Below are 14,236 nucleotides of genomic sequence, written 5' to 3'. Positions count from 1 at the left end.
GATGGTCTGCTCAGCTTGTTAGTGAAAGGTGCGTTGGTGTAGCTCACGGTGTCCACCGTGAGTTATACCAGTGCTTCTTTCACTCACAAGCTGAGCAGACCATCTACACTGCACACTGATGAAGGTCTATATTAGACCGAAACGTTTGTGCTGTATCTGGTCAAGCTTACTCAAGAAGAGATACCAGTTTCTTCAACAATTTGAGTGCCAAGTATTTGCTCTTTGCTACATATGGGACTGGATCCTACTTGAACACCTACCACACAGAAGTTCCGTGTTTATCCACAACCTTGCTTCCCTATTTAATGCACTGCCTCCTTCCAGGAGGTGCTGATGATAGCTTCAGATTTTATTCCAGTAATCATAGTCTAGGTCTTTTTCCTGTATGTGGTAATTTGTGCTGTGCTTCTGAGTTGTTGAAGCATTCCCCTGTTGAGCATTACTTCCTCCTCTTTTGCAATGCTTCCCCAAGTACACACATAGTCTCTCCTGTGTGTTTTGAGGGCTGTGTGCATGAGTTTCCGTTCTCCCTTATCCGTGTCATTTTGTAAAGTTTTGTCTTTGTGTTTTCCAGCCCACCCGAGGGTTTGGGAGAGGGGGAGTAATATCAGGGCCCCAACAGGAGTTAGGGTCATGCTGGTTACCATCAAACCTACCTTCAAAATAAGGGAAAGCGAAGGGTCACAAGTCTGAGGGCAAGCTAGGGGCTCATGTCCTGTCTCCATATGTCCCATGTTAACTCATAAGGGCTCATTCAGACGTCAGAGGTTTTTACAAATAAAAAGCAAACTTAATATAGTCTATGGGGCTGTACACATGTTGATTATTTTTTTGCGGTTGTAGAGATCCATGCAAAATCATGGAGGACATGCCTGATATTGATCCAGGTTTTGGATCAAATCGGCAATGCATGGCTATGGGTCAGTGAAAAAATTGGACAACACTCAGATGCCACATGAGAGCTAGTTTTCAAGCACTGATAGGAGGAAGTAGAGAAACTTTTTTTAACTCATCCTAGAAAAGCTGTTGAAATTGGAACGAAACTTGGATGACACTCAGATGACGCTGTGATGAAAATCCAGTGCAAAATCCCTGATGAAACTAGGACCATTTTTCCAGTACATGAAAAAAATGAATGTCTGAATGAGCCTGAAAGCTGGTTTCATCCATTTATTCTTGACCTGTGATGTATGACCTGGGGCTGTTGAATTCAAGAGACCAACCGTGGATTCATCCATTGATCTTCTTACTGAGACCATGAAACTAGCCTAAAAGATGGGGTTTATTCCTAAAAAACAAGTCCATAGATGCAGTTTGAATAGTAATGGAAATTTAAATTCATCTCCGCCTGCACTGTATACTGTACATAGGGATACGATAAAGCATAGTCTATGTGCATAATCATATATCAAGTATCATAAAATATGTTTTTCTGTTCCTTTGTAAAAGCAGAAATAGACATTTGTCATATCACAAAAACCAACAGAAACTCACTGGACTCTATTACAGTCAATGGCTTACATCAGATTTCCATCATTATGAAAAAATAGTGTAGCTCATTTTTTTACAGCATCTGCAATAATTGTTCTACTATCAAGTAATGGAGATGTAAAGGGTCCTATACACATTACAGTAGACCAAACCCACCTAAATTGAATGTGTTTGGGGGCCTTCTATCACCTAACAGATAATGTTGGGATGAGAGATCATCCAGTTTGACTTCAAATTTCCAATCCTTCATTTCACAGAAGATAATCTGCCATCAACGATGACCTCCATTGGTGACACATAAACTTTGGTAAGTCAGTTTGTTGTCACTATAATAAGCTGTTTATTTTCCATTTTGGTAAAATCATTGTGAAAAATCTGCAGTATATTCACCATTTATGTACATATTCTAAGAGCTGAACTCACTTTTTTGGACCTGTCGTATCTATGCATTACATAGAAGCTGCAGGTAAAATGCATCCATTCCTTAGGCACCTTCACACGTCAGTGATTCTGATATGTATGTTGCTGTTTTTTTTACATACCAGAATCATGGACATATGCAGACACATTAAAATAAATGGGTCTGCGCACAAATCAGTGATTTCTCACTGACCGTGTTTTCGTGTGGCACACACGCGTGTCCGTGTGTTCCGTATGGAGACAAGTTCATTTTTCTCTGGCATCACTGATGTCCATTGGACCTCAAAGTGGTGTGATCAGTGGGATATGTACCAGAGAAAACACGTATCTGAAATAAAATGATTTGCTATACTCACCTGTCTCCAGTGATGTTGTCTCCGTCCGCTGCTGTCTTCTGCTTCCAGGCTGGCTAATTATGATAAGGAATATTCACTGCATCACAACCCGGAAGTAACAGCAGAGGAGAGACAGCGGTGGCCGGAAACAGTATCATGGGAGACTTCAGCACCACGGAAAGCAGCGTCGGGGATAGGCGAGTATAGGAGTGCCTGATCTCCATGTGCTATTGTCGCGGGCGGGGAGGAGGGTGTCAGCACACCGCGCTCACCCCTTCTGCTCGGGTCCGGCAGCTGCTCAGTGGTGGCTCGAGCGGTGGGCCGGCTCCCGGGGTTTCTCGAGCAACACTCCTCGCCCGTGAGTGAAAGGGGGGTTTTGGGATGTTGGGATAATGTCCGTGACGCCACCCACGGTTGTGGTGATGTGTAGCACCACCGCTGCTCGATGCGGGGATCCCGGGGATGGTGATGTGGAGCAGCCAGGTGTTGTGTTGCCCCTCCGTGGGTAGGGGTTGGTGATCCCGGGGCCCGGTGATGGCTTGTGAGGTGCAGGGCCTGGTGGGCGCAGGGACGCGGGGGCAGCGCTGTGCCTTGCGGCACTGTGGTACTCACTCAGCCTGAGACATGGACACAGTTTGTACGGTAAACCAACGGCTGGTAGGACGGTCCCACGGACGGTTCACGGTGCTGCGGTTCCCTGCAGTTGACGGTGATGGTCACTCTTCCCTGCACCTATGTTAAGTCTATTGGTAGCGATGGATTCCCACCGGTTACCCGCTCCCCGACTACAATCTAGGCCGGAGGAGCTCCACACTTTGCCCGCAGGCGCCGGCCCTGGGAAACTGGTGCCTTGGCGGTGGCGGTGTTTCCCCGTTGTGGTTGGACCTTTGCCGTCAATCAGGACTTGCTTGTTGAGAGATCTACGTCCCCTTCACTAACGGATTTAGCAATTTACAGCGACTCCAAGCCTTGCTGGGATCCGAAAAGCCCCTGCTCTGGTGCTGACTGCCCTTTGTATCCGCTCCAGACCACCGGGCACACAGCCAACGGGGTCCTTCCAGTAACCTCCAGACAGTCCCACTCCAGACCTTCACCGCCGTCTGCTGACCTTGCTGATTCCGTCTGGGCACACAGCCACAGACCAACTTCAGGCTTTCTGTCACTTCTCTTACTTCCCTAGTTGTCCACTCCTCACTCAAGCTCTCCCTGAGCTGAACTTCACTCTTGCCCTGCCTGGGCTAATCTGCTGTTGACACAGGCTCACCCTGGGCTCGTCTGCCTGACACTTCCTGCCTCCAGAGTTGTGAGCTCCTTGGTGGGCGGAGCCAACCGCCTGGCCCACCCCCTGGTGTGCATCAACAGACTCCTGGAGGAAGGCAACAAGGATTTCTAGGTTAGCTGGTGTACCTGCAGGGAATGTGGGGTGTGTGTGTTGTTGTGACCTGTGTCCCCTGGCTTGCCCAGGGCGACACACTATCACAGATAGCACACGGAGATCACACATGTGCTAAAATCATGGCAAATGCACCTATAACATGTCAGTGAAAAAGTGTGTGTTTTTGACTGACATGTGAAAGAGGCCTTAGACCTACCTTCAGGTGGCAATAACAGATGATCTACTGGGAAACAACTGGCTTTATTTAAAAAAGTGTGGTTATCATGAGACTATGGCCCCATTCACACTGCGTTTTGTCCCCCATTCTATAGTAGGGTGTCTGTCTGCTTACAGTAGGCATATACACCTGTAAATGGTGCACAATAGAGCACACTCCGTCTACACCATTATAGTTAATGGCCAAATTGCCGTACAGGTCAAAATCCCATTTGGCAGTTCTGAGACAGTGAACATGGGGAAGAACAAAGTGTGAAAGGGCCCTTACTCTTCAATAATGGACACTACACACGTCTTCATGCAGTCCTGCATTACAGAGTCATTTTGAAGGTTGGAGGTTGTTGGCGAGCTGTGTACAGTGACATTGTTTGTCCATCCGTATTAAAGATGGTATCCATAGCTTGCATAAACAAATTGAGAAATAATTCAGTTTAGCAACAAATGCATTTATACAAAAAATCAGTTAAAAGTTATTTGTCAGAAGCAATTTGTAGCTGCAACATTGTATCTGATTCCTGTCCGTTTCTGGCGAGCTCAGTGCTAGATGTGTGCTCCATTATTAAATTTGTGAAGCGCTCTATTTTTGATCCAGAGCATCCTGTTGGTCTATAACACAGCAATGTCTTCTACAGGTTTTGTACTTTCATCATGGCCTTTCTGAGTTCAACCTTCGCCTTTTGCTATTATGTATTCAGCTTGATCCTGAATCCCTCTGGTATTGACTTTGACCTACCTAAAATTGAAGTAACTTTTCCTGATTCAATCCGGTGCAGTTATCCTGACTTTTCTAATGACTCATCAGAACTTTGCAATTACACAAGTCTTAACTCTTAGAGTAATTAGAGAATGAAAGGTGTAGCTTGCTATATAATTTGTGCAAAGAAAGGGTTAAATATGATCTACCTATGGGTTACATTTCAATTATTGCTAAAAAGAAAGAAAATAAGGTGGAGAATTTAGCCTATAGTCGGGGATGTAACATGTTTTATGAATTTTTTTGATACACACACACACATATATATATATATATATATATATATATATATATATATATATATTTATTTATTTATTTTTTTTTCAAACAATTTAATTTTAAAGAAGACCTGTCACCTGTCCATTTTTGCTCTTCTTTTATTACTGCCGATCCCCTAAATATTCTGCTTTCTGTTTGTTTTTTAATCCACCAAAAGGTTACAGCGATAGGAGCCTGAGATATTTATTTAGTGCTAATTATTAATTGCGATGCTTAATAGGTAATTTTATAGAGCAGCCAGAAGAAATCCCTCTCCCACCGGAATTATTGTAAGCCATGATGCCTTGGGAAATACTATAAAAATGTGTACTACATAAAAAATACTCAGAGGAGCAGCAGATAGAAAATACAGTATATCACAAAAGTGAGTACACCCTCACATTTTTGTAAATATTTCATTATATCTTTTCATGGGACAACAGTGAAGATATGACACCTTGATAGAATGTATAATACTCAGTGTGCAGCTTGTATCACAGTGTAAATTTGGTGTCCTCTAAATAACTCAACAACACAGCCATTAATGTCAATACCGCCGGAACAAAAGTGAGGACACCCTAAATGAAAACAACACGTCTTCAGATGAGTTTTCATTACAAAATGTTGGATATCTACAGTAAATGGGAATCAGCCCTCTTCTCATTTCATGTTAAATGTATTATTGTTGCCAACGTTTTATTGAAAATTCTTTAACATTCTATAGATGTAAAAATTTAAATTCAAAATTCATTGGTAAATAAAAATACTACTGGTGCAGAGCTCAGTTATTTCCTAAAAGTGTTACCATTATTTACATTTTTATTTTATTAGTGAATAGTACATATTAAAATAATCAACTTTGTAATATAAATTATCAGGCAAATTTGCTTCTTTTTCTGCCAGAATTTATCAGTCATTACTAGTGATAGCCGAGTGTTGTTGGCACTGCTCAGTACATGATAGAGCATTGGGGTACTTCAGACACTCCATACTCCATCGAGTATACTGGGGCGCAATGCTTGAGTCACCGCCCTGCATGTTTTGTGGGGGGGTTTCTGGCACTAAACGTGAGGATTGTCAGACAATCATGGTAATGCCATAGCCATGTTGGCTTGTTGGCTTGTGTAATCAGGTCTATATAGGACCCACTGACATAATGCTCGGTGGCCTGTACCTGTAAATAGTGTAGGGAAAGGTTCTAGTGGGGCAGGGACACTATGTTATAGTGTCACAGTACCTGCTGGTGCAACATGAAACCAACAGTCCTTTTTAGGGCTAATTCTATAATATTACTTTCTCTTATTCTGCATTTAGTGTAGGGCAAGCTGCTGGCAAAGGGATAGTATATTAGAAGCATGTAGGCATTGATATTAGCCATACAGGCCTTGATGCTACTACTTAAAAAAAAATAATATATTCTCAAATAATAATGCTATTATCTGCATTTAGTGTAGCGCAAGCTGCTATAGAAGCGATAGTGTATTAGAGTCATGAAGGCAGGGATTCTAGCCTTACAGACCTTGCTGCTGCTATTTAAAAAAAAATCTATTTTGTTCCCTAATAACACAGCTGGTAGCTGCATTTAGTTTAGTGCAAGCTGCTGGAAAAGGGATAGAGTATTAGAGGTTTGTAGGCAGGGATTCTAACCTTACAAACCTTGCTGCTGCTACTTAAAAAATCTATTCTATTCTATAATAATACCATGCTTAGCTGCATTTAGTGTAGGACAAGCTGCTGGAAAAGGGATAATGTATTAGATGTCTGTGGGAAGAATTCTAGAATTAGGATATTGAATATTTGAATTGAATAGGGATGATTGAATACCTCAAATATTAAGCTTTGCGAATATTTGCCGAATAGGTCGCCGCTATTCAACTATTTGTGAATATTCGATGCGCAATGTAAGTCTATGGGAAACCCGAATAACAACTATTCGGAACTATTCGGGCTTTCCATAGACTTACATTGTGCATCGAATATTCACATAGCGGTGACCTATTCACCAAACATTTGAGGTATTCGATCATCCCTAATTACGAACCTAGCTGCTGCTAAGTAAAAAATATATTCTATTGCCTAGTAATACTGATTTTAGCAGCATATATTGTAGAGCAAGCTGCAGGAGAAGAGATAATGTATTAGAGGCAAGTAGGCTGGGATTCTAGCTTTACAGACCTTGCTGCTGCAACCTAAATCCAAAAGTCCTTTTCAGGCCTACATCTATTCATTTCCATATTAATACTGTTATTAGCTGCTTTCAGTGTAGGGATAGCTGCTGGAGGAGGAATAGTTTTGAATTACAGGCATATAGTCAGGGCATATTCCTTTACAGTCCTACTATAGGAATGCTGTTGCGGCAATCTAACTGTGTTGGTCATGGCATGGGTGATGTTGTGGAACAAGTTCAGGTGTAAGGCAGGGATCAGAGATGGCACACCGAGAAATCATTTGGCTGCTGTGGAATGAAAACTGCAGGACGGTCGCTCATGTCAGGTTGTGGAAGTCCATAAGCTTAAATGGCAACATTTTTAGGGCAAGCAGTTTGGATATGAAAGCATGTAGCACCCTGTATACCATCTAGATCTTCACAAGGTCCATATGCAAAGTTTTCAGTTTAATTGCAAGCAGCTCACGTTTGAGTAGACGCAAAAGAGGGATGTTTAAGCCGATTATTGCTTCATTGCCACTCACCATTTTGCTTGATTCTTCAAAGATTTGTCACTTGATTGAGGGCCACCTGATGGCCCTCTAAAAAGTTTTAGCAAGCACTGCATGATGACCCTGTTTATATAGTGATAGAAGGACAAGAAAAATAAAAAATATGAGGAAGAGGAAGTTGTCCGCCTTCTCCCTGCCGTACCACAGAAAATTCTACTCTTCCTTAGGGGCTTAGTTTAACTTATTATGTTATCCATGCTTAGATTTTATTAGGGTAAAAAGTGTATTAATTTACTTGTGTGCCTGTGCAATCACATTTTGGATGTGGCTTTAAATACAATGCTCCTGCTGATCTTTCCTGCTGGTGATATTCTCATTTTGAAGTCTAGCTATATTGCTGGTAGTTTCTGTCATACATTGGAATACCAGCTAGGAAATTTCTCACAGCTGTTTTGTTCTCCTCTGTGAACGTACCTTATGTTTGTTGTGGGTAAGTAGGTGGCATATTCTTTAGCAATATTCAACTACTCTGTTATTTATTATTTATTGTTTGTCTGTGATCTGCGATTACTTGCTACTTCAGCACACCTTCCATTCTGTAAATAATCTTCAAAAGGAATGTGAAAACCCACCTCTTCCGACAAGCCTACAACTTGCCGTAACCCTCAGTCTGATACAGCGCCCACATGCCCTGCTCTACCCTCACCTACTGCAGAGGCACATCTAGGGGGGTCTGGCGGGGCACCTGCCCCGGGCGCAACTGTCAGGGGGCGTTGTCGGGCTGCCTGATGCGGCGGTGTGGAAGTCTGCCGGGGTGGGAGCCAGCTATTCTCTGAGCATGGCTGTTACGCTGACATCCGCACTCATAGAAAGTGCAGTGCGCGGCTCCCACTGCTCAATTGTCCTTGTATCTGTTAGACGCGAGGACAATTGGAGCAGTGACGCTGGTGCTGACTTCCGGGTTAGAGCGACGGCTTTCATGGGATCAGGTCAGCTGATCAGACTGCTGACCCGGAAGTCAGGGCCGCAGCGCAGAGGCGGCAGAGAAACGCTGATAAGTGCTCCACTGTGGAGCTGAAGACACGGAGGAGGAACAGTATGGGGTGAGAGGGGAGTATTTTTGAAACAGTATGGGGGAGAGAGGGTGGGGGAGGGAACTATCTGTGAACACACTATGGGGGACAGAGGGTGGGGAATGGAAACCATCTGTGGATACACTTTGGGGGGACAGAGGGTGGGGAGGGGGCAATATCTATATGCATAGTATGGGGGGAGAGGGTGGGGGAGGGAACTATCTGTGGACAGAGTATGGTGTGAAGAGAGGATGGGGAAGGGGAAGTATCTTTGGACACAGTATGGGGAGAGGATGAGGTTTTATGCATGGGGACAGAGAGGATAAGGGGTGATGCATGGGGACAGAGAGGACGAGGGGTGATGCATGGGGACAGAAGATAAGGGGTGATGCATGGGGACAGAGAGGATGAAGGGTGATGCATGGGGACTGAGAGGATGAGGGATGATGCATGGGGAAAGAGAGGATGAGGGGTGATGCATGGGGACAAAGAGGATGAGGGGTGATGCATGGGGACAGAGAGGATGAGTCGTGATGCATGGGGACAGAGAAGATGAGGGGTGATGCATGGGGACAGAGAGGATGAGGGGTGATGCATGGGGACAGAGAGGATGAAGGGTGATGCATGGGGACAGAGAGGATGAGGGGTGATGCATGGGGACAGAGAGAATGTGGTGCGAACTGGAAAGAAATTTTGTGGACACAGAAAAAAGAGTGACATGGTATGAGGAGCAAGTGGGCAGGATGGGCAGTGAGGGGAAAAGTATATGGACACACAGGAGGTAGTGAGGAGACAGTAAGGGATGAGAAGAATGTGAGAGGCACAGAATAAAGACTGGGTAGTGGAGGGAGGCAGTATGGAGAGGGGGCAGAATGGTAGGACAGTGTGAGGTCATAGCAAGGAGGGGGAGTGGGATGAAGGCACAGTATAAAGACTGGGCAGTATAAGGGGACACAGTGTAAAGGACACTGTAAACAGCAGGCTCAGTATGGAAAGAGAGAGAATATGGAGGGCATATATTATAAGAGGAAGTGTGGGTCATATTTTGTGCAGAGAATACAGTGAGAGGCCATTATTTATTCTGGGGCACAGTATAGGGCAGATATTTTTAAGTAGAAGTATTATAATCATTCAGCTATTTTTAGGGGCATCGGTTATGGGATGTGCTGCAGAAGAACGGAGAAGATGGAAATCTGCAGAGACGAGATGTGAATGTGAAAAGTCATCATGGCGTCAGGACAAGGTGAATAGAAAGAAACGACTCAGAGGCAACATCATCTATAAGGTACCTGAATGTAAATGTTTATTTGTGATACTGACTATGTTTTATCATTAGGCCTTGGTCCCACTTGCGCACTGCTTCTGATGTGAGAGCAATGGGGCCCCCACTGATCAGCTGATTATGGTGCAGGTGGCCGGAAATGCTTATTTCTGGATCTGCTTCGTCCTCTGATGGTGTCCGCGGCCGGGTACTGCACATCCACCTCATTGATTTTAATAGGAGACTGCTGCCACTTTCAGAAGATGGGGAAGATCCAGAACTGAGCACTTCCGCCACCTGCCACCACTGGCACCTAGAGTAGGGAATTGGCGGGGTTGCCAGGTGCTGGACCCTGACCAATCAGACATTGGTGACCTATCCAAAGGAAAGGCCTTCAGTATTAAAGTAGTGGACAATCTCTAATAACGTATTGTGTCATCTGACAAGTTAAGGGTTACTATGTTTTTATTAATGTTGTTAGGAGCATTAAAGGGGTTGTCCAAATTTGTGATGAGTCTGCAGTCACCCCTTGTATCACTCTGTGACTGTAGACTTCTGAATTCCCACAGTGTGCACTCTGCACGCTGTCAGGATTCTCTGGTGCCGGCAGTGAGAGCGGGAGGTTAGGAAGCTGCAAGTATGCGATTTACATAGATGTGGTCATGTGCTGAACAGACATGCTGAATGAAAATGAATTGACTGAGGCTGGACACATCAAATCAGAATGTGGCCACAAGTATACAACTCTCATACTTGTGCTAACATGATTGTTCACTCTCTCCACTGGCACTAGAGAATCCTAAAAGTGTCCAGAGCATGTATTTAAAGAATTCAGAAGCCTGAAGTCACGAATAGTCACTGCAGATTTTCATCTCAAATCTGGACAACCCCTTTAATTACAAAATTTAGCAAAGTAGTATCCCTCAGTTCTAACAGTGTGTAATATACCGACTGTCACAATTCAGCTCTGCTCGCTGGTTTCAGCAGTCATCACTAGAGTTGAGCGCGGTTCGTGGTTCTCCAGTTCTAGGCTCGAGTGATTTTGGGGCATGTTCTAGATCGAACTAGAACTCGAGCTTTTTGCAAAAGCTCGATAGTTCTAGAAACGTTCGAGAACGGTTCTAGCAGCAAAAAAACAGCTAAATCCTAGCTTGGTTTCTGCTGTAATAGTGTAAGTCACTTTGTGAATCACACTATTATGACATTTCAGTGTATACTGTGCGGGAACAGCGCCTTAAGATCACTGCTGTTTATATAATGGCGATTTTTTTTTTTTTTTTCTTGTCTTCCTTCCCTAAGCGCGCACGTCATGTGGGGCGGGCCAGCATGTCAGCCAATCCCAGACACACACACAGCTAAGTGGACTTTTAGCCAGAGAAGCAACGGCATGTGTGATAGGATGTCCATGTCACATGTCCCTGCATTATAAAAACGGACATTTTCCTCCAGGACGCCATTATCTCTTCTGCGTCTTTGGTGTCAGACATCACTGTCGCAGCTCCGTCTTGAGTCCTATCGCTGATACAGCTGTATGCGCTCCATACACAGCGCTGGACAGCTTAGGGATAGCACTTTCCATCAGTCCTTTTAAGGGCTTGTACCGGCAGGGTCAGAGAGCCATAGGTGACAGGTCCTGAAAACAGCAACAGCGTCTGTGTAGCCAAGGTCAGGGATTTCCTCCCTGCATTTCCCTATTAGGAGGGATAGAAAGGCAGGCTTCCATTCCTCTACCCAGAGCCCCAAAATCCTGGCACTGTACCCTCCTGTCCTCTGCACACTCCAACTCATGATAACTAAGCCATTATACTAGCAAACAATCAGTGTACCTAGTGGCATCCTATACGTGGCTATTGGACTTTGCTATAGTCCCACTAGTGCAAAGACATTTGCAGAGCGCGTCTGCCTGCATTGCACACTCCAACTCATGATAACTAAGCCATTATACTAGCAAACACTCAGTGTACCTAGTGGCATCCTATCTGTGGCTATTGGACTTTGCTATAGTCCCACTAGTGCAAAGACATTTGCAGAGCACGTCTGCCTGCATTGCAGACTCCAACTCTTTTTAACTAAGCCATTATACTAGCAAACACTCAGTGTACCTAGTGGCATCCTAAACGTGGCTATTGGACTTTTGTCTATTCACACTATTGTAAACATATTTGCAGCACGTCTGCCTGCATTGCACACTCCACCTTTTTTTAACTCGGCCATTATACTAGCAAACACTCAGTGTACCTAGTGGCATCCTAAACGTGGCTATTGTACTTTTGTCTATTCACACTATTGTAAACATATTTGCAGCACGTCTGCCTGCATTGCACACTCAAACTTTTTTAAACTAAGCCATTATACTAGCAAACAGTCAGTGTACCTAGTGGCATCCTAAACGTGGCTATTGGACTTTTGTCTATTCACACTATTGTAAACATATTTGCAGCACGTCTGCCTGCATTGCACACTCAAACTTTTTTTAACTCAGCCATTATACTAGCAAACACTCAGTGTACCTAGTGGCATCCTAAATGTGGCTATTGGACTTTGCTATAGTCCCACTAGTGCAAAGACATTTGCAGAGCACGTCTGCCTGCATTGCACACTCCAACTTTTTTAAACTAAGCCATTATACTAGCAAACACTCAGTGTACCTAGTGGCATCCTAAACGTGGCTATTGTACTTTTGTCTATTCACACTATTGTAAACATATTTGCAGCACGTCTGCCTGCATTGCACACTCAAACTTTTTTAAACTAAGCCATTATACTAGCAAACACTCAGTGTACCTAGTGGCATCCTAAACGTGGCTATTGGACTTTTGTCTATTCACACTATTGTAAACATATTTGCAGCACGTCTGCCTGCATTGCACACTCCAACTTTTTTTAACTCAGCCATTATACTAGCAAACACTCAGTGTACCTTGTGACATCCTAAACGTGGCTATTGTACTTTTGTCTATTCACACTATTGTAAACATATTTGCAGCACGTCTGCCTGCATTGCACACTCAAACTTTTTTAAACTAAGCCATTATACTAGCAAACACTCAGTGTACCTAGTGGCATCCTAAACGTGGCTATTGAACTTTTGTCTATTCACACTATTGTAAACATATTTGCAGCACGTCTGCCTGCATTGCACACTCAAACTTTTTTAAACTAAGCCATTATACTAGCAAACACTCAGTGTACCTAGTGGCATCCTAAACGTGGCTATTGTACTTTTGTCTATTCACACTATTGTAAACATATTTGCAGCACGTCTGCCTGCATTGCACACTCAAACTTTTTTAAACTAAGCCATTATACTAGCAAACACTCAGTGTACCTAGTGGCATCCTAAACGTGGCTACTGTACTTTTGTCTATTCACACTATTGTAAACATATTTGTAGCACGTCTGCCTGCATTGCACACTCAAACTTTTTTAAACTAAGCCATTATACTAGCAAACACTCAGTGTACCTAGTGGCATCCTAAACGTGGCTATTGTACTTTTGTCTATTCACACTATTGTAAACATATTTGCAGCACGTCTGCCTGCATTGCACACTCAAACTTTTTTAAACTAAGCCATTATACTAGCAAACACTCAGTGTACCTAGTGGCATCCTAAACGTGGCTATTGTACTTTTGTCTATTCACACTATTGTAAACATATTTGCAGCACGTCTGCCTACATTGCACACTCAAACTTTTTTAAACTAAGCCATTATACTAGCAAACACTCAGTGTACCTAGTGGCATCCTAAACGTGGCTATTGTACTTTTGTCTATTCACACTATTGTAAACATATTTGCAGCACGTCTGCCTGCATTGCACACTCAAACTTTTTTAAACTAAGCCATTATACTAGCAAACACTCAGTGTACCTAGTGGCATCCTAAACGTGGCTATTGTACTTTTGTCTATTCACACTATTGTAAACATATTTGCAGCACGTCTGCCTGCATTGCACACTCCACCTTTTTTTAACTCAGCCATTATACTAGCAAACACTCAGTGTACCTAGTGGCATCCTAAACGTGGCTATTGGACTTTGCTATAGTCCCACTAGTGCAAAGACATTTGCAGAGCACGTCTGCCTGCATTGCACACTCCAACTTTTTTAAACTAAGCCATTATACTAGCAAACACTCAGTGTACCTAGTGGCATCCTAAACGTGGCTATTGTACTTTTGTCTATTCACACTATTGTAAACATATTTGCAGCACGTCTGCCTGCATTGCACACTCAAACTTTTTTAAACTAAGCCATTATACTAGCAAACACTCAGTGTACCTAGTGGCATCCTAAACGTGGCTATTGTACTTTTTTCTATTCACACTATTGTAAACATATTTGCAGCACGTCTGCCTGCATTGCACACTCCA

This window comes from Anomaloglossus baeobatrachus, chromosome 1 (assembly GCF_048569485.1).
Source record: "Anomaloglossus baeobatrachus isolate aAnoBae1 chromosome 1, aAnoBae1.hap1, whole genome shotgun sequence".
Taxonomy (NCBI): domain Eukaryota; kingdom Metazoa; phylum Chordata; class Amphibia; order Anura; family Aromobatidae; genus Anomaloglossus; species Anomaloglossus baeobatrachus.
Note: the sequence above shows the minus strand (reverse complement) of the source record.